The sequence below is a fragment of the Macaca nemestrina genome, chromosome 2 (assembly GCF_043159975.1).
Source record: "Macaca nemestrina isolate mMacNem1 chromosome 2, mMacNem.hap1, whole genome shotgun sequence".
In the NCBI taxonomy this organism is placed as follows: domain Eukaryota; kingdom Metazoa; phylum Chordata; class Mammalia; order Primates; family Cercopithecidae; genus Macaca; species Macaca nemestrina.
Window position 1 is genome coordinate 118802411 of NC_092126.1, and position 27539 is coordinate 118829949.

Consider the following 27539-nt stretch of genomic DNA (forward strand, 5'->3'; position numbering starts at 1 on the left):
GAGATGGAATCTTACTCTGTCTCCAGGCTGGGGTGCAGTGGTGAGATCTTGGCTCACTGCAACCTCTGCCTCCTGAGTTCAAGCAATTCTTTTGCCTCAGCCTCTCAAGAAACAGGGAATACAGGTGCGTGACACCATGCCCAGCTAATTTTTGTATTTTTAGTAGAGACAGGGTCTCATCATATTGGCCAGGATGGTCTCAATCTCTTGACCTCGTGATCCACCCACCTCAGTCTACCAAAGTGCTGGGATTACAGGCATGAGCCACTGTGCCCAACTGATGGGTACTGCCCTTGATTAAAAAAATAGTTCTGATCGAGACCATCCTGGCTAATAGAGTGAAACCCCTTCTCTACTAAAAATACAAAAATTTAGCCAGGCGTAGTAGTGGTTGTCTGTAGTCCCAGCTACTCGGGAGGCTGAGGCAGGAGAATGGCGTGAACCTGGGATGCGGAGCTTGCAGTGAGCCGAGATTGCGCCACTGCACTCCAGTCTGGGCGACAGAGCGAGATTCCGTCTCAAAAAAAAAAAAAAAAAAAAAAAAAAAAAGTTCTGTAATCAGGCAAGGGGTGATGAACTAGCCTAAGTAAAGTATTTGCACAGGAAGTATTGGGTTTTTACAAATAAGTTGGATTATGAATAGATAAAAGCCACCTAAAACTGATAACTTGACTTTCCAGGAAAAAAACAGTTGCTCAATAGTTCGTTATAATCACTGAGAACCAAGATAAAAATTGTCTCACTGAGAGATACTTTTGTTACAGACTCTCACTGAAGCTCAGAATCGGATGAAAAATAGGAGTGTTGTAGAGGTAAACTGAATAATTCTGTCTTGCCCAGTTTCCATTTGACACTCAAAGAGAAAAAAATTAGGAATAAAAAGGTTTGCTTTTTCTTTGGAAATGATCCTTCTCTGGTCTGAGTTAGCAGGCAACACTGCTAACTAATGAAGCAATGTGGAGTGGTCAACAATCAAAGATAATGTCTATAAGACTCCTCCTTTGGGTCTGGCCCCTGATGGGTACTTTGTGATGTAATTACTGACAGTAATAGAGTGGTAGATGACCCAGGACGTGATCACCATGGCATCCATCTAGTAAGCGTGAGTGGGCATTTCTCCTGTCTGTGAGGGAGACAGAAGAATGTTGGGGAGGCACAAATGAACAAACACACCAAAGAAGAATTCTGGCTCCAGAAACTGGGGAGAAGCTCATGGAGAAGGCCTTGGAGGTTGAGTGAGTCAGACAGCCAGGCAGAGACAGAAGGATGGGCATTAGTGCAGGAGTGGGAAGCCGTGAGTACCAAGGCCTGGTGATGGAAAATGTGCTTAGCTTTTGGTTAGGCAGGTTGTATGGCTGAACCTTTGAGGTGATGTTGAAAGACCAAAGTATCAATGTATTTTGAGACATATGTGTGACTGAATTGCATGCTCTGGTTCCTCACAGATGTTTAGAGCCCCATACAGCCAGATCCAGGCCAGGGTGCGTATCTCATGCATTTCTTGTGGGCCCTGGGGGGAATCACACGGAAGTATGCTCTTTCCCCTGTCTTCCCACCTCCCACCCCTGCCTCCCCCCATCTAAGCTAGGACAGTTTCTACACACCTCCTGGGAATGGGAGAACTAACATTGTTATCTCATTCATGTGGACTAGTGGTTCTTAAGATATAGTTGCTGAAATCCTAAGGTTCCTTTGAAAACGCCTCATGGCTCCTCTGAAATACAGTGTAAAATAATCAAAGTGGGGAGGGAGTGGGAGCAAACACCTATCCCCCATGTTAAAGACAGCAGGTCAGCATTAGTCTGTTTTATATATTAGTCCTTTGCATAATGTTTTCTCTGGGGGAAAAAAAAAAAGGATTCTATGCCACCAAAACAAACAACAATAAAACATTTTTATATCTGAAAAATTCTGAAAACCACAGCAAACTTGTGGGGTTGAGGGGAGGGAAGAGGGAAGAGAAGAGACAGGAGAGGTGAGTGTAAAAAGGAGAGATGTGAAAGGCTAGGTATCGATATCAATTGCCAGAATGATTGCATTTATTAAACAATAGGAATTGATTTAAATTTGCTTAGGCAGAGGAGGAAAGTTCCAAATCTACAGCTAAATGTAACTTGGAATTTTAAGACTGTCACCTTCTGAAAGAAATGAAAGAATCTACTGCATGGAAATATGGGAGAGAGAAGAGGCATTTCTCTTGGCTTGAGCAAGCTATAAATAGGCAAACTTCAATAATAATAAATCTATAATTTATTAAGATAATTATTATTTTAATCCATATTTCTTTCAAATAAGGAAACAAGTCTTAAAAAGTTAAGTAACATTCTACAAATCTCACAGCTGGTAATAATAATAGGGGTAATTAATAAACTTACAGATGGCTGATAGAGATCATGTAACATGTTTCCAACTGCTCCAAGTCTACTTTCAAGGGCAAACACTGGCTATGGGACCCAAGATCGCTTGGTTTTATTGGAAAATTCCACAGGAAGAACTTCATTCATCCACCACAGCAACTGAAATCTTTGGATCTTTTGTTTTATGACTCTTATCTCCTGTCTCCTTTCCCCAATGGACTACGATATAGTTTTTAAAGCAGTGAGATGGATGAGATATGCCAAGCTTTTACGTGCAAAAAAATGTGGCTAATGGGGTTGTAATTACATCTTAATTATTATCAAAAATTTCTCTTTATGCCAATCACCCTCAAAGCTTCAAATAAATATATTAAAACTTTTATCTTAAAAAAAGGTTTCTATTTGTAATCAAATATTCTATTCCATATAGTTCAGAGCCAATATCTATTTAGTTCTTTTTTTTTTTTTACCCCTAATCTCTTAGTCTCAGCTAACTTATTTTTTAAATGGACATAATCAGGCCTGCTTCAAAGAGTGGTGCAGCAATATTAATGTACATGTCTTTCTCCTCTACCTGATTATAAAGTTCCCAAATGGAGCAGTTGTCTCATTGAGTTAATAAATTATTTCACTGGATTGAAGTTGTTGTTTTACAACTCTAAAGGTAAAGTGTAGAGGTAAACTGAATAATTCTATCTTGCCCAGTTTCCATTTGACACCCAAAGAGAAAAAATTAGGAATAAAAAGGTTTGCTTTTTCTTTGGAAATGATCCTTCCCTGGTCTGACTTAGCAGGGTTAGGCTCTACGGTTGGCTCCCCAGGGTTTAAGGTCACAGCAGTTTCGTAGCTGAGCACTGCTGGGGCACACAGCTCTGATTATGGTAAGGAGCTGTGGCCAACAGGAAGAAAGATGAAACAATGACATAAAAGGGAAGGAGGAAGGGAAGCAGGAAAGAGGCATAAACACACAAGAACGTACATGGACAAACAGAGCAAAGGAGCAAATGATGACTGTCAATGGCAAGGTCCTTTCTCATCTCAATTGTTCTTGTGCTGTTATCACCATGGAGGTTTCTCTGCCCTCAGCATCCTCCAACCTCCTCTTAGGATCTGTGGGTACCTCTTCTCCATCTTCTCCTGCTGTCCTAGGCTGAGCTGAATTCAGCTTCTGTGCATTCTGCACTTTATATGCTTCCTCCTCCTTCTGATCTGTATCTGCAAATTCCTGCCACATGGAGGAAGCCCGGTCAGTGCCTGCTCAAAGGTTCTGCACCTCCCGCAGATCCAGGGTGGAACCTGAGGAGAATATACCTCCTGGGAGTGATCTTGCATCATCTAAGTTCTATGCAACTGACACACAGTAAACTGTTTGAAATAAGTCTTGGTGACATCTTTATTATTGTTCAGAATAGCTACAGGTGAATGTTAAAAGCCTTCTTTTTGCTAGCTGCACTGTGAAGTGGTTTAGTCTGAACAGAATTGAAGCACACATCTCAGGCATGGTTGTGGAGAGTGCTGAGTCATTTTAATGAAAGTCACCTTCTAGCTCCAAAGGCCCTTGTCCACCTGGTCTGCTAGTCCGGGAATTCTCTGCAAGTTGGCAAGAGCAAAACCTCAATGGCCTTGAGCTGTAGTCCAGTAGAATCCCTGTGTGGTAATTGCATGTCAAAAGGCAGCACGGAAGGCAGAGAGAGGGGGCGCTGAGCACTGTTTATTGGTTGTTTGAAGTTGAAACACTTTTCATACAAGTCCTACAGACCTCTCTCCATCTGCCTTACTGACAGATCACCCAGGGTAGGACCCAATCAGATCACTGTCTTCATTACTGCATCCTTCTCAAGCACGTTACTTGTGACGATGTCCAAGGCTTGGCAATATTTAACCAGACAGCAGTATTAGGGCGGGGCCATAAAGAACTTGGCTCAAGCCTCCCTTGCATATGGGGGAGGGGGGCTGCCAATCTGCAACCACAGTGATATGGATACATTTAGAAGGCCCACGGGTTATCCAACCACATAGAGAATTGAGTCTAAAGGGACTTTGAGCTGTTAATTGTCAAGTTCCCTTTCAGAGGAAAACTTTTAAGAATAATTTCCCTTGGGTTGCTCTTTAAAGTAGAAAGTCTGTCTAGAACAGAATTTCTCAACCTTTACATTATTGATGTTTAGGGCCAGATAATGCTTTGTAGTGGGAGGAGCGGGGCATTGACCTGGGCATTGTCCTATAGGATATTTAGCAGCTTCCCTGGCCTTCACCCTTTAGGTGCCAGTAGCATCCCCACTCCCCAGTGGTGACAACCAAAAATGTTTCCAGACATCCCCAAATATTCCATGGGGAGCAAAATTGCCACCAGTTGAGAACTACTAGTCGAGAAAATAGCAATGCTTATGTCCAGCTATGAAATGAAACACAGAGCTTAAACTTCACACCAAATAGTTTGAGCTACCCTGATTCCCAGTCTACTTGTGCTTTTATAAGACTTCAAACCGGTTACACCTATTCCTAAGTCTAATGCCAGATCACCAAATCATTCTAAGCTATCCAAGGTCATTGGATCCAACAGACTCAATGTCTCCCTAGGGATAATGTTGGCATATATGAGAATAGCTTTTGCAGGCTCATCCACTAAATCAACAAATATTTATCAAACAATATGTCAGGTTGTGGGGTTTTGAAAAGATCTACCTGAAACTTCTAAGGAGATAAAGCCCCTTTCCCATCTAAAAGGAAAAAAAACCCCACAACAATACATTTTCTGTAACTGCCAAGAAATTAGCTCTTCTGCACTGTTTCTGGACAATTTTGTCACCTTTTATCCTTGGACTCAAATCCTCCCCCTGCCTGTTCAGGGGTTCACTCTCTCATCAACTTGATGTCTTGCAGTTATCGTAATTGATAGCCTTTCCCCAGATAGCTGGGTCCAGAAAGCCAAAAACAAGGGTAAAACCATTGATAGAATGCCTGCCATCTGCCAGATACTCTTCCAAGCATTTCACACACACTAACAACACCTCTGATCAAAAGTTAGCATTAGACAAGCTCATAGACAAAGAAACTGTAAACACAATCATGAGAAATAGGAGAAAAAAAATACGTGCAAAATTAGATCACGACCTGAGTTGGTAGAGGAAGGATATTAAATAGGGAGGTCAACAAATAAATTATTTTCCATATATGCCTACAATTTAGGGTTATAGTAGGACTTTGGGAACTCAGGGGAAGGGTAGGAGGTGGAGAGGGATAAAAGACTACAAATTGGGTTCAGTGTTTACTGCTTGGGTGATGGGTACACCAAAATCTCACAAATCACCACTAAAGAAATTACTCATGTAACCAAATATCACCTGCTCTCCAAAAACCTATGGAGATAAAAAAATTTTAAAAATATATTTTAATAATCTGGAAAGTGACCTTTTGCCCTTAAAAGTTACTCCTTCCTCCATCCTTGTTACACTAGCACTTTAGGTATTAGTCTTCTATGCCCTTTACACATGTGCCTTACCTCATCATGAGCTTTCTCTGGCTTTTCCTCCCCATCATTCAAGAGCAGGGCTCCTGGTTTATCCATCTCTGCGGATCCCCAGTGGGTGTTCAGTACTCTGCACACCACTGACTCTTGGTACGAGAGCTGCACTCCATTTGATGGGTAAGTGAAGTCCCCTCTTTTAGTCCTATTCATTATTGTGACTTCCCCCTGCTGATGTTGGACTCTCAGCCCAGCTACCATCCTAAGTGGGGCTACTTCCTCAGTCACTCTCTTCAAATTGGCCCTGGAGGAGAATAAACTGGAATATATAGGCTTGATTCCTAGTTCCAGGACCATATTACACCCAACAATTGTTTCATCGTAACATGCTTCTCAAGCAGAGTCCACGTTTGTGTGACTGGGAGTCAGAGGGTCCTCAAGAGATCCTCATAGAAGGATGATAAATAAAGTGACAGACAGAAGACAGAATGCTCACACCTGGCCCAGGCCCTGGTCCGGTTAATATCCTGCCTTGTCTTTCACACTATGCTTTCTACTCCCAATAGAGACATGAAACAGCAGATGAGGGAAAATGCCTTGGGTCAAATAAAACAGCATGGATAAAAGGCCTTATGTGCGTAGACCCACTCTTCTCTGGGCCTTGGCTGCAAATCCAGATTCTAGCACCTGCGTCTTCCCAAGGCAAAAGGAAGTTGTGAAGGTCAAGAATAAACTCAAGAGTTTTCACCTTAAGAGGCACTTGCTACTTAGGGTATTATTGTCTTACCCATAGTCAACAGTTATTTTTCAATAGGTGCTATTTGTGGGACATAGTGCTAGGCAGGCACGGGGGGACACACAGGGTTAGCAAGACCTTGCCCTTGTCCTTGAGGGGCATATGGCAATGCTACTTAAAGGGGGCTTCATGGACCATAGCCTGGTTGCATATTGTTTGAGATCCATCTTCAATGACTAAGAAGAGAAATTGAGAGTAAGCATTTAGGAACTCAAATAGTAGGTAATGTTATATCTGTTGAATCTAATAACAAAAATTCAGGTTTGCATTGTATGTCTTATTTTTACTTTACTTTCTGCAAATTCAATGCTTAGTGTACTTCATAAAGACAAGGGTCTACAACAGATTGGAAAATTTAAAAACCAACTTGTCCTTAACCGTAGACAATTGGAACAGCACTAGTCTAATGTACACATAACTAAATAAAAGGAAGGTAAATATAAACGTCTTAAAAAGCTAAACTAGTTCAATGTTATAGAGAGGGAGAAAGATTGTAAGAAAGGTGTGTGCAAAGGTACAGGATTTCAGGAAGTTGTGAAGCTCCCCCTTCCCAAGCTGAGTAAAATTAAACCAAAAGAAGTAAAAACAATAAAGAAATTATTCACACTAATAGCAGAAATGGTCTCAATGGTATGGCATACATATCCAGATGTATCATTTGGGTCTGAAACTATTGGGACCAAATGTAGTGAAGATTCTAAAAATCAGAACAGGGTTTCCTTCTGCAAGAAATGATAAGTAATAAACTTATCATTGAAAATAAGGAAATTCTCAAAAATACCCACTGATGTCTCACACTAGACAGGGATTGGGACTGGAGCTATGGGAAGGTCCCAGAGTAAGTTCCTCAATGTGCCTTCTGGAGCCACCTTTCTGCATCCTGTAAACAATATTCTGAGGCTACAGAGGTGGAACTATAGGAGGAGATAAACTTTGTAATAGTTTAGCAGGTGGTAGAAACCAAGTAAGTAATAATACCCTTGCAGCAAGTGTTTCACCTGAAGCCTGGCAGCGAAAGAGGAGGTTTAAAGAGAAAAATGTCTGTAACCACACCAAATCAAATGCTTAGTAGATACAGCGTTTCTCTAAAGCTCAAATTCCATTAAAGAGCCTGCTTATGCTACAGACGGAAAAAATTTAAATCTGGGGGACACCTACCCTTTGAGATGGAATCCACTCTGTCTTCACTGAGGTGGATTCTGTTGCAGGAGTGGCAGTAAAACCAGAGATGAATCAAAGAGTGCAAGTTACCAATGACAGAGACTGCTTTTCCCTGGGAAGCTGAGAGACAATCAACATTCCTGGATCTCATGTTATAAGAGAAGAATTCACACATCTGAAGTGAACATCCTTTTTCTGGCAAATAAGAAGACCAGTTACTTGCCTTTTTAAAAATGAACAATAAAAAAATAAAAGGCAAAGGAGGAAAGCAAAAGAAGACAAATTGGCATGTTTCTGATATCAACATTTTGTCTCCTAGTCAACCCTCCAAGCCCCACTAAAGGAAAAGAATATAGTGTAAACAGTGAGAAAGGGTGGGCTGGGCAGAAGAGGGAAAGAAAGAGGTGGAGATCATTTCCTTTAATTTTAATTTTGAAAATGACAACTAAATTCACAAATAAATTCTAAATCACATGGATGAAATAAATGGCCAAAATGTGGTAAGAAAACATGTTATGATGAATAAGGATTTAGCAGTACTTAGAAAAAACTGAGGAGAAAAGAAATGCTTTTATAGGACGTAACACTGCATCAAAGCAAGAAAGCAAGAAGCACAACTATTGCCACAAAAAAAAGCACATTTGAAAAATGCAGGAAACATAACTGTATTAGTCCGTTTTAATGCTGCTGATAAAGACATACCCAAGACTGGATAATTTATAAAGAAAAAGGTTTAATGGGCTCACAGTTCCACGTGGCTGGGGAGGCCTCAGAATCATGGCAGAAGGCAAAGGAGGAACAAAGTCACATCTTAGGTGGCAGCAGGCAAGAGAGCATGTGCAGGGGGGACTACCTTTTATAAAACCATCAGATCTCCTGAGACTTATTCACTATCACAAGAACAGCATGGGAAAGACCCACGCCCATGAGTCAATTACCTGGCACCAGGCCCCTCCCACAACATGGAGGAATTATGGGAGCTACAATTTGAGATTTGGGTGGGGACACAGCCAAACCATATCAATAGCATATGACTAGAAATAAATTTACAAATTGTAAATAAGAATCACAGATATGAAAGGAAATACAATATATATACACATATGCATATTCTGTCTGTTTACTATGTATTGTAATACTTTAATATATTGACCTGAGTCTACACTCTGAAAAGTCTCATAGGTCCTGGAAAAATGAATGCACATCAACCAATGCTGAGAAAAAAAATTGAGTAAAATTACTGTACTTTAATAATAAAGAATTCCATAAGTGCATATATACAGTAGACGAGTCACTTCAGAAAAGAGAGCAGGTACATTTCTCATGGAATTAGATACCAGAATATAATGATGGCTGCAGGCTAAAGGCATGGGCTGTAGGGATGTGCACTCCTGGCTTGGCCGCTCACTTGCTATGTGACCTTGCTCTAGTATCAGTTACCTGAACTTTCTGGTTTGCAGTATCCTCATGTATAAGCAAGGATGACTCTATGCTAACAATAACCACTGCATACTTTTCTAACTCCAGAGAATCCCGAAATGGTAACACAAAAGACCATCTATCAAAAGAGAGCCAAAAAATTACCACCAAGGCATCAAAATATACAAAGGAAAACTTGCTGGAAATATAAGAAGAAACACTAAGAAACATAACGGGAGGGGTGACTTTAATATACCTCTCAAGCCTCTGTCAGGTGAAACAGAAAACAAGTCAGTAAGGCAGAGTGGAAATAGTATAATCAGTAAAATTGCCCTACTAGGTATATATCTACTTTATGTTCTACAACAAAGAACACATATTTGTGAACTCAAAAAACATTTTTAACAAGTTCAAAATTACTTCTAAAAAATACCAAAAAGCAAAAATGGTACAGGCCACATTTTTAATCATATGCAACAAAAGACAAAATATAAAAAAGAACAAACACTACAAGCAACAAACCTCCTGACCAAGAAATGAAAATATTTCTTACAAGCCTTTACAACATCTCTAATGTGAAAGAGAACATCAAAACCACAAATTCAAAACATATAAAAAACAAAATGAGAACATTTTACCCCAAATTTAATAGACTATAGCAAAACTAATAAGGTAAAAATTCGTCCTCACACATATTTAATTAATAAAATGAAAGTGTAGAAATAGTAAGATGAGCAGCCCCTCAGAAACAGAGAAAAAAGCCTGTAATCTCAGCACTTTGGGAGGCCAAGGCGGGCGGATCACGAGGTCAGAAGATGGAGACCATCCTGGCCAACGTGGTGAAACTCCATCTCTACTAAAAAAAAAAAAACATTACCCATGCATGGTAGTGCACACCTGTAGTCCCAGCTACTCGGGAGGCTGAGGCAGGGGAATTGCTCGAACCCAGGAGGCGGTGACTACAGTGAGCCTAGATCATGCCACTGCACACTCCAGCTTGGGTGACAGAGTGAGACTCTGTCTTAAAAAAAAAAAAAGAAAAAAAAAAGAGAAAGAGAGAGAAAACATTATGAAAATAAGAGAGTGGAAAGGAGGAATTAATAAAGGTAAAATAGAAATTGATATGGTAGAAAACAGAAAAAAATATAGAGACATGCCAACTCCAATAACTGATCATTTGTAAGCTCAATAAAACAGATAAACCAGTAGCTGGTTTAATCAATGACCAAAGGAGACACAGCTACATGCTCAAAATTAAGAAAGTGAAACAGGAACTGAACACAAATTTAGACTAACAAAAACCAATAAGTATGTGAAAAAATGTTCAAGGTCACCAATAATTATATTAATATAAACAAAACCAACATTGAGATAATATTGTTAGCCAGGAGATTGGCAAAGATATGGCAGTATCTAAATCAGAGAAGGGTGTGGGGCAGTGAGATCTCTTTTGAACTCTTGATCAGAGTGAAAATCCCTAGATACTTTCTGGAGGACAGTTTGGCAATATTTATCAAATTTTTGAATGTGTGTGGGCTTTGCCCAAATAACTCTACTCTTAAGGATATGTTCTAAAAAGAAAAACACACACTTACATGGGCAGTACAAACAGCAAAGCTCAATATTCAATGTTCAATAAAATTCATACCACTTTAAAATGATGTAGCAGATTTACATTTACTGACTTGAAAAGATACCTACAATATGTTAACCATAAAATGAAGTATGTGAAATGTGAAATAGTAAATTCAAAAACAAATATTTGAGTACTTACTGAGTGCCAGGCACTCACTGAGGCATTGTGGGAAGCGGCAATGAACAAGACAGAGGAAGTTCCTGCTCTCATCAAGGATAGAACAAAAGCATAAGCCCACACTACCATGTGACATGTGTCTGGGGAAAATGGTGGCTGGGGTAAACAATGTTACCTGTATTTCATAGGATTTGGGGTAATTTCTACTTTCCTGTTCACCCTCTTTTTACTGTTTTAAAGTTTTTAAATGCACATGCGTGATTATTTTAATGAGAAAAAAGTTATTTTCTGAGAGGTGTAGAAATCGTGTGTGGTGAAGGGCACAGGTAGACTTGGCATTTGAGTGGTGCTAGAAAATGAGGGTAGAATTCACATTTATCAGATTGAAGTGGGCATTTCCCATTATGATCAATATATTATCATTAGTAATCATGTTTAAAATAAGAGCAACATGACTTTCCATATAAACACACAATGAATCTCAGACAAAATTTCATGTCTAGATGTAGCAAATCCAGAAGTCATCTGAGTCCTCATCTTCCACAGATAAATATAAAAATCAATTAACTAATTAACTACAGTTTTTGTGAATCATTCACTTCACAGTTTCCCCAGCTGGGATGAAACAGCCAGCAGCAAACTCCTGTGTAGTTCCAGGTGGTGGCAACCCCACCACAACACTGGCAACTTCTTAGAGTTCCTAACCTCTTCCCATTTGACAAAGCCACAAAATATTTGAACAAGAAAAGAATGCATGCTTTAGTTCAACTTATTTTCATGTTTGACTTTAACTTTGAGAATAGACACTCAGTATTTTGATGTTGACATCTGTTTTATGTTTTGGCTTTTCTTTTCTTTTTTTTTTTTTTTTGAGACAGAGTTTCACTCTTGTTGCCCAGGCTGGAGTGCAGTGGTGCATCTCGGCTCACTGCAACCTTGGCTTCCCGGGTTCAAGTGATTGTCCTGCCTCAGGCTCCCGAGTAGCTGGGATTACAGGCATGCACCACCGCACTCGGCTAATTTTGTATTTTTAGTAGAGACAGGATTTCACCATGCTGGTCCGGCTGGTCTCAAACTCCTGACCTCAGGTGATCCAACCGTCTCGGCCTCCCAAAGTGTGGGATTACAGGCGTGAACCACCAGGCCTGGCCATGTTTTGGTTATTCTTAAATGTACACTTCAATTGATGTGAAGTCCTCAACTTTTGGATGACATCTGTCATTTGAACCATAAAACTGTCTTGGCTTCCCTGGAAGCCCATCACAGAAATAATGGGGTTCACTGCCCTCCTCAACACCACATCCATTTGTGTTTTTTATAAGGTTGACATTAATATTAGAATGCCCTGCCGCTACTGTCTTCTGAAAGCCATCTGAAACTTTATGGCCTGGATCTGAGGCATAGCTCAGGGCAGAAGATTCTCTTCAGCACTCATGTTTCTGCATTACATTGGAGAACCTCTGTTCTATCATTTGAGAGCAAAGAGCTCACATTCAACCCATCTTCCCCCATTCAACCTTAGAAACAAAAAGGGGGTACATGTCCTAGGTTTCTTAAAGTAAAATTAGAGAAAGGCATGAGAACGCAAGCTTCAAAAATAATGAATTGTGCTCTGCTATAATAGTTAAGCCTGAGGGGGAAAAAAAGAAGCTTAAACAAGAAAAAAAATTTTATTTCAAAAAGATAAGAAATGAGAAGTTAGAGAGTCTAGACCACTTGACATAATCATTACACACTCTGTTCCATCATCACTAGGGTAGGCACTTGTCTTCATGGTAGAAGATGGCTGCTGGGGTTCCAGCCATTTCACTGGCATTCCAGACAGCAGAATGAAGGAAGGAATAGAAGGTGATCTTCTCTCCCTTTTCAGGCAACTTCCATAAATCCCACACAATTCTGTCTAAATCTCAATTTAGTTACTTGGTGCATCAAGTTACAAGTTAGGCTAGCAGAAGCAATTTTATTAACCAGGTGGTGATGTGCCAGGGTTCTTACTAATGAGGCAGAATGAAAGAATGGATATCAGGAGACAACATGTGGACACATGCAAGCACATGTATGCATAATTTAAGGACTATTACCAAAGTTCTTTTTAGAGAAGGAGCTATCACTATTTAGTCACCACAATGTCCCACTTGTGTATGAAAAGACAGGGCCCAGGTCAGCATCTGGAAAAAGAAAGCAAATCCAAAGTAGGATTGAATTTCAGATAGGAAGAATCTGAGTTTTGTTGTGCCCAAGAAAGAGATGGGGAGAAGGGCACTAAAAATATGGGAAGGAGCCAGAGAACTTTGAGAGATGGCACAGTAAGTTTTTAAAAGAAAGAGGAGGAAATAAAGAAGGAAGGATAAAAAGAAGAGAGGAGAGAAGGAGAGGAGGAGTGCTAAACGGTAAAATAACTAAATAGATTTGTAGAACAGAGATGGCCACTATGCAAACCCACTTCCATCTGCCCAAACTTAGCTAATTCACGAAGGCCCTGTGGAGGAGGTATGTGCTGAAGAGGGAGAGTAGAAATCTAGAAAGAGGTCTAGGAAGGTCCCTTAGCCAGGTAAGTGTATCCAACAGAAGACAGTGTCTGTGAGACAACATTAACCAGAAGCAGGAATTTTGAGATGAATGTAAGAGAACAACAGACCCCTCAGGAAGTCATGGAAATCTTGGGGGCTCTGAAGAACAGATGTACCACCAGTCCCAAAATGGAATTTTCAGCGAATTCTCACTTCCATGTGAGTTAAGTTGTTATCAAACGTCAACTTTCCTCTCCTGCCAATCTCTCAATAGGCTCATGAGGAGAATGGAGAAATGTTTATTGGGGCTTCAATAAAATATAAGCTTTATAATATAAAACAGCAAAGTTAAATGCCATACAGCTGGTTAGTGGTTCAACCAGAACCAGAGGCTGTGTTTCTCATGGCCTCTTTAAATTAGGAAGGAAATAGGTGTCATGATCTCATCAACTGAGAGACAGTTCTGAGCGATGCACTCAAATGCATGACTGATCCTGGGCTTGGCAGAAAGAGTACCCTGATTGATTAGTGATGTCTGCTCTGTGCTTTGGCTGTGGGAGCTTCAGGTGACATGCGTTAGATCTGTAGTCCCCTTTAGAGCATGATGAGTCTCTAATCACTGAGATTTATGGCAACGCCATTGGGCGTATTCAGTGTAGAGATGTTTTTACTCACACCACTGACACCAAATGAGACGTGCTTTCTTTCCCTAACACCAATTCCTCAATTCTTTGCAGACACAAACTGGGTATTTAACAATTCAATTCAATTTTGACACTATCTGCAGTTAGCATGGACCCTACAGGTTAAGGGCTCAGTCCCAGAAGGCTACCTTCCACTTCAAATATAAGTTGCAAATCCCAGGCCACCCATGCTTCTGACCAACCAGCTATAAGTCAGGGTTCCCATGACCACCTCCACAGGCTTGATAATTTACTGGAATGGTGTACAGAACTCATTTACTGACATTCACTTGTTTATTGTAAACGATGCAACTCAGGAACAGCCAAATGGAAGAGATACACAGGGCAGGGTGTGGGGGTGTGCAGAGTGTCCATGCTGTCTCAGGGCAACTCCCTCCCAGCCCCCCAGTGTGAGACAGCCAAGTATAAAAGGGTCACCGGAAAACCTCCAACTGGCCAGCACACTGGGAGGAGTGTGCACTGGGGTGGAGCCTCGGGAAGTTCACGATGTTTGCAGGGGGAGGAGCCTGGCCTCTTTTGTTCCGGAGTGAACCTGGAATTAAATCTGTGAGGCAGGACACTGACCAGCAGGACTCTTTCTTTGCTGAGAGTTTCTGTTCCTACCGCCTTTTTTCCCTTTTCGCCCAATAAATTCCATTTTTCTCACCCTTCAAAGTGCCTGCAAGCCTAATCTTTCCTGGTCGTGTGACAAGAACCCTAAAGAGAAAGTCCTACAACGGATGTGTGTGCCAACTCAGAAGCAATCTGAACCCCACCATTTAAGGGTTTTTATGGAGATTTCATTACGTGGAGCTGGTGGACTAAATCACTGGCCATTGGTGATGGACTCAATCTCCTGCCCCTCTCCCCTCTCAGGAGGTAGAAGGGTGGGGCTGAGAGTTGAGTCCTCTAATCACTATCACAGGGTGTGGTCTTTCTGGCAACTAGTTTCCATCCTGAAGCTATCTTGGGGCCTCCAGACACCAGTCACCTTATTAGCATACAAAAGACACTCAGCACTCTGGAGATTCCAAGGGTTTTAGGAACTGTGTGCCACAAACCTGGGACAAAAACCAAATATTTATTTATTTTTTATTATACCACAGGCATGACTGTGGAGACTTGCTAGCAAAAGGAATTTTTTTAATTGCTTAGTTTTTAGTAAGCCCTTTCCAAAGTGGGACAAAAAATTAAAGAGAAGTAGAAGACGTGGACTTTATGAATTGAAGATAATCTAGTTTATCTAGTTCAACCTGTGATGTGATACCCTAATCTTCTTTATCATTCTATAAAATATTCAGCCATCCTCAGGAGTCCCGCAGGGAGCTGCAATAATAATAAATTTGGCAATAGTAAATAATATGAGCAAAGCTCCTCCTATGTGCCTCACATTGTGTTTAAACCTTTTACAGAGCACTGTTTTTTCTAATCCTCCTAGCAATACTAAAAGGTGCATGCTATCAGTAACCTCATTTTCTAGATGAGTAAATCAGCCTCAGAGGTTAAGTATCTGCCCAAGTTCCTACAGTGGGTAGGTGTCAAGGCTGAGATACCAATCAGGAGACCTCCTGACAGGGACAGTGGCTGTTAACTTACATCTCACTGTCTCTAGGACTGGACACCTGGAGGCCAAGCAGAGCCTCACCCATTCACAGGAACAAAAACAGATTTTGATTCCATGTCTGAGTTGTTCCCAGGGACCCCATCAGGGCTGAAGTGAATTACCATCCTTAGAGGCAGGCAGGTTGGAAGTGCAATGTTCACTCTCTGGCATCTCATTGATTTGGTCCCCCTTAAGAAGAAAATTTCATAATTGAAATCTAGAAGAAATGTTTTTCTGAAAGTGTGTCATTTTCCACAGCACTTCTCTAGTCCAGTGTCCTTAGACTACAGTTGGATTATATGAATTAAGGCCTCCAAACAGATAATCACTGTACCTTCTCCTTCAGGGACAAACAAGACATTTATTGATGCTTCTTATCAGTGTTTCACTCAGCGGAACACCATTTTATCACTTATATTCTCGTGAAAAATTTCCACAGTGATTGATGATGACGAATCCATGGACCCCAATCAATGGGAAGTGGCTGCTTTCAGGTAAGGGGAGGCATAAAGGGTCCATTTCTCATCTCTGGACATTGGGGCGGGGAGACAAGAGGTGCCTGCTATCTATTCACTACCACTATGTACTCATTCACTTGCTCATTCATTCCCCCTTTCCCAAAATATTTAGAGTGCCTATTATGTACCAAGCCCTGCTTTAGGCACTTGGAAGATAGCAATGAACAAGACAAAAAAGGAGTCTCCTCCACTCACTGAGTTTGCAGGCCTGTTGAGGGAGACGACGAACCATACATGCCAACCAACGTAGCTAAAAATAATTCCAGAGGGTCAAGTGCCCATGAAAAGAGTAAGACATCACTCTCAGAGGAGCTCAGAATGCCTCTATAACAATCTGTACCCTTAACCAGAACATTCCTCAGAGTAAACTTCAATAAGGCCATGCCAAGCCTGAGAATTATGAAGAGACATGACCATCTTCCTCTTAAAAGTGGTTGCAGGCCATCCATGGTTTTACACAGTCTTTTTTCCACCCATGACCCCAAAGGAGGAAAGCTTCCATCTGGCCCAGGATTTTTTTTTTAATGATGCAATGATGAAGAATGAGAAGACAAAAAATAATAAACTCCAGAGCTTGCCTTGAGAATAATGTTTTACCAATAGGATGTCATAAATATGAAATGGCAAAGAAAGATGTTCCAGGATTTGTACTTTGTCCTTTGTTAGCCAGACAGATAATGAGTTACCATCAGGGACTCTTTTTTCTCTCATTCAAACATGAGCTACATATAACTTCCATACTTCTGTGAAAAGGGAACCCATAAATTACAAGTTATTGTTTCTTAGAAACTGGGATTGTACAAGGGAGAGCCAAACAAAATCCTTTGTTTCATGAGCTTGCAACTTTTTAATTAAATACCACTTTAAACTCATACATACATAAGCCAAATGTTCCCCAACCATCCTGCTCCACAGCATGGTGCCCATGCTCCCCTTCCATCACTTTGCTGTGTTAGAGGTAGGATTCTTGCATTTATTTTTTTTTTCTAATTTTTTCCTCTATCAATTTAGGCTGGATTGGAAACATAGATAACACAGAACAGGGACTAGTTTTTAAGTTTTTGTAGTTGTTATGACCAAGGACCAGGCTATACAGATTGATTATAAATAGATAAGAAAGGGAGGGAGGAAAAGAGGGAGTGAGGAGAAATAGGAAGCAAGAGAGCAAAGGAGACAGAGAGGAGGGCAAGAGGGATTGGGGAGACTCCCTAGCCAAGCAGCATGTAAACCTAAGACACTTTATCTGGTTAGATCCACAGACCATTGAGGCAGAATCTAGCTTATTATTCACCAGTATTCATGTTTCTTTCATCATTGGCATACTTCTAAACTGCATTTCCCCAGCCCCCTCACATGTGAGGACATGTGACTAGTTATTCCTCACAGAATGTTGGCAGAAGGGATGTGTGTTACTTCCAGGAATGGACCCTAAAATCTCCTGATCTCTTCCTCATACTCACTCCCCTCTCATCTGCTAGATGCAAAGGATCCACTGGAGGTCTCTGAGGCCCTGGGAGGTGGTAGAGCCACACCATGAAGGTGCCTGGGTCCCTGAATGACTGCATGGAGCGTAATGCTCACTCTACATTGGATTGTGACACAAGCAAGAAAGGTAAGACACCAAGATATAGGGATTGTTTCTATACAGTTAACCAACCCTGAACTGTACACCCCTTTGCTCTATTTTTCCATCCATGGCAGGCAACACTAACAGATACTTCATGGTTAACTTTTCCCTTCAGTTGTCCTCAAACATTTCTGCCATGTCTCAGACAATCCCAGCTTCACATACAGAGGGCATTACAGAGATCTCATCCAAGCGCTTTAAGTACTAAATTTATATTCTTAGTTAGTTTTCAATCTACCCTTCAGTATGATTCCTATTTTAAAAAGGAAGGATGAGTCCATGATTCAAGTCAAGATGAAAGAAACATTTCTAAATCAAGGGTACGCACATTTTTCTGTAAAGGTCCAGATAAGTAAGTATTTTAGGCTTCACAAGCCTTACAGTCTCTGTCTCAATGAGCCAACCCTGTCATCATGGCACAAAAGCAGCCACTGGCAGTGTGTAAATAAATGGGCATGGCTGTGCTCCAATAGGCTGTGATTTACAAAAACGGGCAGCAGGCCAGATTTGGCCCATGGGCCATAGTGTGCTGACCTCTGCTCTAAATCATCCTCACATTTTCACTAAATATGACCAAGGGCACATGTGAATTCTAGTATCAATTCAATCCCTGTGACATTAGTTTATACTATTTGTTTTAGACCTCATGGCTTCTCTTGAGTAGTGACAGATATGACAAATGAAGTTGCAAACAGTATTTGATTCTTCTTTCTGCCTCAGCACTGTACGGTGCCTGGCACAAAGTAAAATACAATACATTTTAGTTCCTTTTTACTTCCCTTCAAGCTTGCCTTTGAAGGTTAGACTTGAGGTCACAGCTTCACTTAAGTCCCATTTATTAGTCTGTGGCTTTGGTCAAAGCACCTTCTCTTTGTAAACTTTGGTTTCCAAATCTATAAAATGAGGATAACAACATATACCTCACAGGACTTTTTTGAGGGGTCAGGTAGTGAGGAAAAAGAATAATAACATATATATATATCCTGTGAAATATATATTATTGTGTGATATAATAATATATATAGTGTGAAATGCACAGCACAGTACAGAGGTAAGAGACTATTATTGTAAGCTGCCTGTCCCTTCCTGGATTGTGGATTTACTTTCTTTCCACTGGAAACGTGAGTCCCCCCACCCCAATCCCAAGGAGGTCCACTAAATCCCCATTTAGCCTAGGCCAAGAGGCTGTCGGGGTGCATGGGCCAGCTCCACCTGTGTTCTGATTGACTGCCAGAAACCTGAGCCTCCTTTATAGCCACTAACTGGATCCAGAGAAGCAGCTCCAGCTGCCAAAAAATGTTGCTGCTTTAAAGAGATAAAATGCAATAAAGATATGTTTGTAATGGGCATACTCAGTATGGTTTGACCGGCCAATGACACAAGGCACTTGGCCTTGGACCCAGTGCTATTTGAAATGAGCTCTGGAATTGAAGTACTATTCCCATCAAGAGTATCACCCTTAGCAGTCCACAGCTGAAAGCTTCAAAGTGCAAAACTCAAATCTCCTTTTAGTCAAGTAGTAAAATAATGAAAAAGCTTTGTGGATAGAATATTTATCCTGTAGTTGCAAATTTTTATGGCCATCTCATTCTACTGAGAGCTGTTATGTGTATAAAACTCCAGACTCCAGGGTCGGTCTGAGTCTTTCCAGCCATGGACATCTGTACCATCTACTTATAGTGCACACTTACCACTCTAAAAGAAACAAAATGCTTTTTAGTTTCCTTGATGATGCTTGCATTAAAACCTGAAGGAAAACATTGCAATCGGCTCTTGTCAGCTAGTCATTACACATTCCCTGACAGTGTCTAGAATAGTGCCTGGCAAGAGAAGGGCTTTACAAGATTTACTAATGTTCCAAGTCCTATATCCAGTCATTGTCCTATATCTGATAGGGCATGGATGGCAAGTACCCAACAAATTCACCATTAACTTTGTGCTCAGGGCAAGCAGCAATAATCACTCAAGACGCTTTTGTCTTTTCTGATGAGCCAAAACAGAGTAACAGTAACATCTTGGCTGGGGCAACTTTCCTGCATCTCTGCACAGTCATGTCTTCAGGATGAGGGTCTCTCTGCTAGCACTTGGCCTCTCCCCCAAACCAGTTCCTCCTACCATCTTAGCTAATCTTTGTTAACTGATCCACACATCCACCCAAGACTTCAAACTAAAACTCTGAAAGCATCCTTAACTAATCCTGCAACATCCAATGAATCAACAAATCTATGAACTGTAATACCCATGAACTCTAATACCCCAAATAAAATTTGAATTTCTTCTCTTCATCTCTACCATTGTAACCTGGGCCATCTTTGGTTGCAACTATTTCAATAACTTTTTAAGTGCTCTCTGGCTTCCATGGCAACCCCCCTCAGTCTGTTTCCTATACATCTGCCAGAGGGCATTATTAAGGCAGATCATGTCAATGGCTCACTGCTTAACTGCATAACCTGCCTGATCTAGTGCTTCCTGTCCTTTCCAACATCATCTCAGCTCACTCTCCTCTCCATTACTGCAGTGCAGTTGCAGCTGCATTGACCGTCTTGCTGTTCTTGGAAAGCACCCAGCTTTTGACCCACTTAGGGGGTCACACATGTTTTGTTGTCTGCTTGTAAGTCTGCTGCCTATGACAACTCCCAGCCCATTGGCTAAGTTCTTATTCTTCAAGTCACAACCAAAGTACCATATCCTCTGAGAGGGCTTCCTAGATCACTCTCTGATAGGGTTTGGCTGTGTCCCCACCCAAATCTCATCTTGAATTGTGGCTCCCATAATCCCCATGTGTCGTGGGAGGGACCTGGCGGGAAGTAATTGAATCATGGGAGCAGGTTTTCCCATGCTGTTCTCGTGACAGTCAGTAAGTGTCACAAGATCTGATGGTTTTGTACAGGAGAGTTCTCCTGCACATGCTCTCTTGCCTGCTGACATGTAAAATGGGCCTTTGCTCTTCCTTCACCTTCTGCCATGCTTGTGAGGCCTCCCCAGCCATGTGGAACTGTGAGTCCATTAAACCTTCCTTTATAAATTACCCAGTCTCAGTATGTCTTTATTAGCAGCATGAGAAAGGATTAACACACTCCCTCAACCACTTTTCTTCTCTATCAACCCAATGCCCTTATTCTCTGATCATACTCTTTCTCCGAAGACTTGGACTTAATCGAAAGTTTTATACATGTAGAAGTTGCTACTTTTAGTAGAAAAGGAAACATCCATGAAAACGGTACCTTGGTCATTTCCAAGTAGTTACCACATTTCACAATATTATATTATGTTTTGTTTCTATATAACTTCTCTTAACTAAAGTATTATAAGCTTTATTTGGGTTAGAGACAATATTTGTCTTGTCATTCAGTACTAGAGGGGAAAAAGATGATAGAAAACAAATATCCCTTTATTCTGTCTGGTGAGGAATTCTAAATGATATTCATAGACACCTTTTGTGGCATCTGCCCCAAAAACTCCCTTTCCAGGAAATCCACAAATATTCATAATGAACCCCTTATACACAAGGGTAGTAGACCAAATATCCATGTTTGGACCATGAGACACTGCCCATTTTTAATGTCTGAGTTTTATATTTGCCACTGTCTAAAGTGTCTAAGACACCTTGAGGGCAGGGATCCCATGGGATTTGCCCATTTTTTAATCCAGCAACTGAGACCAATGACTGCTACATAATTATACTTTGAATCCATGAAAGGACAGAGCCAATTAGTTTACTCAGGCATCCAAGTCTTGTTTATTGGGTGGCCTGGGTTGGTTTAAGCTGCAGGAATCTAATAAGCGAACACCCAGAAAGATGAAACCATATCCTTAAATTCCTATTCATTCAATAATCCTAAAATAATTTATAATAAATTAGAAACAAAGGGCAATTGTATAGGATCTTTGTCTGTCTAGTCCCCCACCTCAAAGAGCCACCAGGGGTAGTTTTCAGAGCCCTGGATGAGGTTTGGCTCATGCAAATCCCATTGTTTGTGGTTCCGTTGGAAGAGTCAGTCTCTCTTCTCCCAGCCCCCATACAACTCTTGGAAAATGGTGCTCAATGGAGAGTATCCTTTGCAGAGGAACTTTGTCCTCAGGGGGAAGTTCTAGATGACAAGTCATAAATTTAGAAGGCCCTGGTCTCAGAAGGCACTCTGAATGATTTCGACAAAGCACAGGAAGAGAAGGTGGTTTTAAAACAGTTTTACCATTGGGTTCAGAGAAAGGAGAGGTCTGTGTACAAATACAAACCACTTTAGTTCTGAAAACATCTGCATATTTTCTAGTCACCAAAGTCACATACACCATTGCAGCAATAAAGAGGATATTATTTACCCACCCACTTGACAGGTAGGCAAACTGAGTTCGGAGTTGCTGAGTACAGTGCTAGAAGAGTGTCTCGTAGGAGAGATGCCCAATAGCTGGGCTCCATGTACATGTATCCCAATAGCCTTTCTTTCTCTTCACACTTAGAAACTCACCCTGACTGATATAAAAAGTGCTCAGTCAGACAGATGAAGACCTCCTGTCTTGGATAAAATAGGTGCATTCAAGGTGAGAACAGATTAAGTTAAGTCTGCCATAACAGAGAGAAATAGGGAACTCAGGGAGTCTGGGTGATTTGCATGGGTCCTGTTCCAGTTGACATTTGCATCCATCAGATCAATATTGAAGATAAAGATTTGACTTGACTTCCTTTAGATTCTGGTGGAGAGACACAGGAATGGCTCAAATCATCTTACTTGTTAACTTTCTTCCTTTTTGTGGTCAGGGACTTAGTTTTGTACCCCTGCTCTATTCTTGGCATTCAGAACAGTGACTGACACATAGTAAACTCTCATTGCTATTAATGAATGTACTCAATTTACCACTTCACTTTGACCTCAGACATTCTCTGACTTCCTGGGATGCAGATTACTGTTTCAAACAGGTTACTTTCTTCTTAAGTAATAAGTAGGCCATCATTTCTAACCTTGAAAGAAAATGTTATGTGAGACCACACTTGATCACAACCTCAAGCTGTCCCTTGGCTTCTCTGAAGTGCATCGTGTAGAGGTTGAGCCTCCCGCACACTGGGTCTGAAGGATGTAGGTACAAACAGCTGAGTATACAACCGACGGACCTGAGCCCAGTGAAGTCACTACTTTGGGGACCGAAGACTGTCATCACTGTCCTCACAAGTCCGTGCTTCTGGACTCGTGGTGGACACCTGCAGCGTCTGGCTTACTGTTGAAAGCTCTGACTACAAGAGACCAGATTCAAATTCAGCTTGGCATGGGACTATGGGTGATGTATCGAATCTCTCTGGAGCTCAGTTGTTTTGGCTGTGAAATGGGAGAGGATAAAATACCTCATAATGCAGCAAATCTCAAACTACAATGTGCACACAAATCACCTGGGGATCTTATGATGCTGTAGGTTCAGGCTCAGTAGGTCTGAGGTGGGGCCTGAGAGCTCAGAATTTTCATAAGCTATCAGGCCATACCGATGTGGCTGATCTGGAGACCACACTCCAAGTAGCAAAGTCATAGGGCAGTAAATGAGATAATAGAATAAAAGGAGATTATTAACATGAATAAGCATTATAAAGCAAATTATTAATAATCATGATCACTAGTAGCATTTTGGTTAACATACATGAAATTACCACCAGCCATGTTTGAATTAGACTGTTTCCGGCCCTGAGTCCTTTCAAATAAGTTTTGTGATTCCATCTGAAAGCTCCTTCAGACATTCCCATAAGCCCTCATGTAACTACAGAAGTCAAGGGCACAGTGAGAAGATATTTTATTACCCGTGTATTTATTTATGGGTTTTGGGGGTTTTAAAACTGGCAATTAAAACCTTGTAAATTTGTATTATCAACAAAATAAATGTAGACGGGTTAGTTACTCGTTGCTAATAAATTTGATCATTCATTTATAAAACGAATGTTCACCCAAGAATCACAGAGCACTCTATAAATATCGCTTCACCAAGCCACAAACCACCTCGACAAGGAAGGCACACAGCACCCCTGAGGGGTTAAACAAACCCTCCCGGGCCTGGGGGATGGGAGGGCAGTGCCTGAATTCCAGCCTCCTGGTCCCCTTCCAGTACTCAGGTTCAGCCTCTGCCCCGGGGGGCCTGACTCTTTGAAGCATGATATCCGCTTGGATGCATTTCAAATCAGCTTGCCTAGAGGCTCCAGCCCCAGATAGCCCCAGGAACCTGTCTGTAGGAGGTGGAGAAAACCGTATTTCTCTCCTGTGAGAGGTTCAGGAGGACTAGCCTCCCCCATTTCCTCTTTTCCAATCATGAACTCTGGCTTGTTCAGCTACTGTTCAAGAGGTAACTTACAAACTGACTGACCCAACTATGGAACTCCAGCACGGAATTAATAAAACAAAACTGCTTGATCGCTGATTTCTCAGCCAATGGCCCCCACTTCAAGACTTACTCAGCTGAGGGTCCTCTTCACTTCTCCCCCATAAATGAACTCAGTAAAGCGTTTTCATCTTTGAGTCCTGCTACCCTACCTAGATGGACCAGGGTTTTGGTGGCTGGGTTTGAATTCCAGTCCCACCATGTTAGGGGACCACAGACCTCACGTTCCTTAGCTGTGAATTGGCCTTATTTTAGTCAAAGTCATCTTGTGCCTGTGAGGATGTTCAGAAATGATGTATAAAGAGCCCCACCAATGGAATTTATCCCTATTAGTAGTGCTGGTACTAGTTGTGATATTACTCATAGATGCAACACTAGCAGCAGAATGTCAGGCCAGATTATAACTTTTAGGAACCTGAACCTATGCCTCTCTCTCATGCACTTTCTTTGTTGAGAGGAAAGGGAACAAGAGGATTGAGCCCTCATTTATGAGTGCCCTAAGTAGAGCTTAGGCTGCCTCGTCAGTCATCTAGCCCTCCAGGATATTGCATCTTACTCCCTCTTCCCAAATTATTGACCCAACTGATACAGAGAAGAGACAAGGAAGTACTGGGTAGAAGAGGGTGGGTCCCCGGCAAAGGCCCCACCCTCAAGACTGGAAACTCTTGGCCCTAAATGGGAACAGGCATTCATGTTTACATGCCCCAAAGTTGCATTTGTCCTGCCATGCTCCCTTACCCTGCACCCATGTAAACCCCAGACCCCAGACTCCAGAAGCAGACGAAAATGAACAGAAGAGAGAAGAACAGCAGAACGGCGTGGCAGAGAGAAGAGAATGAGTGTCTGAATGCTGAGAGGAGTTTGGCTGGGAATAGTCAGAGAGATTGGCTGCTGGACGGCCAAACTCCAGGGGAAGATCATCTCCCCACTCCATTCGCCTTTCAGCTCCCCATCCATCCCACTGAGCCCTACCTCCACCACTCAGTAAAACTCCCGCATTCGTCCTTTAAGTTCATGTGCAACCTGAGTCTTCCTGTATGCTTGGTACCTCAGTACCAAGAGGACACTGAGCTGGTTAATGCTTAAGCTGTCTGTGGATGGCAAGGCTAAAAGAGCTCACTGTGGCACATGCCCACTTAGGCTTTGGGAGTCACAGGTGCCCACTCTTAGATGCTACCATGGGACCAGAGCCCCAGAGCACTTGCCCCAGCTCCTACACCTGCCCATCTGCAAGATCGCCCTCCCATAAGGGGTTTGGGCAGGCACAGTGGCCGAACAGACAAGCCACACCCCTGTCGCACATCCTTCGAGGGGTGTCAGGGAACTCTTACATTTTACAACCACCTTCTTGGCACACCTTTTGCCACCTGCCCTCAGACCAGCTGCTATTATTCCTCTTCTTGCTGGTAAGAGGAACCAAAACCTCCGACTCACAAATACTGATGGGGAGAGGGGATATACATTGCTTTTAGCCTAGGTCTACTGAGTGGTCTCACTCCTTTGGAGCTAGCTTTGCCTGGGCTATGTGGCATCCACGTGCTTTTCTGCTTGCACAAGACCTCATGACCGCATGTTAGAGGTTTTTCATCATTTATTATTTGTTACTTACTGATTTCTTCTTAACTAGTGGCTGTATCTGTATTCTGTCTTGATTCATTTTCTGAAAAAGCAGGACTCATCTTCACTTAATGAGCTTTATTCCAGTCCTAGAGAGAGGTAGGAATTTAATTTGACTGAGATATTCTGTTCTTCACTGCTGCCTTTACTTGATTAACATGGAGAATCATAAAAGTTCTGAGCAGAGAACCAAAAGTAGACAACAAATAAGCTATGAAGCTTGCCAAGATGTCTGTAGAAGGGAGAGCGATAAAGATGTTTAATACATCTTTCTATAAATAAAAGGACTTCTGGTTTGCCCTGGACTTGGAATGAATCTTCTCAGGGCTTCAAGACAGTCATCACTCTGGCTACCTGCCATGTGAAGGTTCTTTTCTAAGAAGGCAAATGTTGCTATAAGAAATGCCACATGCCATTTTATCAAGCTGAGCACAGCTTTGCTTGTGACAACCCTGCATGAGCCACCCAACCAAAGAAAGATATTTTCTCTTTGATCAGATGATTACTGAAAGTGGATGTGCTAGCATTAAATTGGTTTTCATGGTTAATATTTTTCAAGTAGGCTGTGCGTGATGGCGCACACCTGTAGTCCCAGCTACTCAGGAGGCTAAGGTGGGGGGATTGCTTGGGCCTGGGAGGTTGAGGCTACAGTGAGCTATGATTGCACTACTGCACTCCAGCCTGGGCAACAGAGAAAGACCCTGTCTCAAAAATAATAAAATAAAATGATAAAAATATTACTAGTAGCTCCAAATTTAGTAATTTCTTATTGGAAGCTATTATTGATATATTTTGTTTAACAGAATAAAGGTCACCTGTGAGCATTTCTTGTAAAGTGAGCTTCTGTTAAGTTTTTTGTATTTTTCTTTTCGACTCTTAATATACAATTATCCAAAAGGTATTCATACCTGTGAGTATTTGTTAGCATGATTTTAAAATGTAGTATGTCTTCTTCGTTCAGTTTAAACAATGTTGGAAGAAAACAATGTTTTCCCATGTTTTCTGTTCATGTCTTTTCCCCTCTAGAGCTGGGCTCACACCATTCCTTGCATCTAGAATATCCTTTCTATTATGCCCAAATCTATTTCATTCTTTAAGGCACATTTAAGGGCTGTCAATCTTTAAGGCTCAACTGCTGCTTTCTCTAGTCTTTACTGATTTGTCTCCTGGAAGTCATCTCCCCCAGTTCCTCATGCTTTCATACAGAAAACACAAATTTCAGATGTTTGTTCACTTAGTTTTCAAAAGAAGGGCATCTTGGCAAGTCAGGCTTGCATTCTCTTTTTAAAAACATCTTTATTAAGATATAATTCACATGCAATAAAAGTTTCACAAAAGTGAACAATTCAGTAGTTTTGAGTTGTCTAACCATCACCATAATCTAATTTTAGAGCATTTTCATTACCCCACAGAGAAACCCCATACAGAGTACACATCAGCAGTCACTCCCATCCCACCCACCCCTAAACTCTAGGCTATCATGAATCTACTTTCAGTATCCATAGATTTGTCTCTTCTAGACATTTCATACATAAAATTACACAGTATGTTGACTTTTCTGTGTTGACTGACTTTTCTTTTAGCATAATGTTTTCACGGGGCATCTGTTTTGTGGCATGGATAAAGACTTCATTCTTTTTTATCCACTGTATGGATATACCATCTTTTGCTTATTTAT

General features: G+C 41.4%; 1 long non-coding RNA gene across 8 annotated transcripts in view; it reads left to right on the top strand.

The window, feature by feature from the left end:
• Positions 1–1096: 1096 nt before the first annotated feature.
• LOC105480584 (uncharacterized) overlaps positions 1097–27539 on the top strand; it is a 51469-nt gene continuing 25026 nt past the window's right edge. For 7 of the 8 annotated variants that reach the window (XR_011620091.1, XR_011620088.1, XR_011620089.1 and 4 more), the window contains exons 1-3: positions 1097–1294; positions 16095–16242; positions 17745–17878. This is a non-coding gene — a long non-coding RNA (uncharacterized lncRNA). Of the gene's footprint in view, positions 1295–5907; positions 6004–16094; positions 16243–17744; positions 17879–27539 lie in introns of all 8 variants that reach the window. The other variant, XR_011620090.1, reaches the window with a different exon arrangement.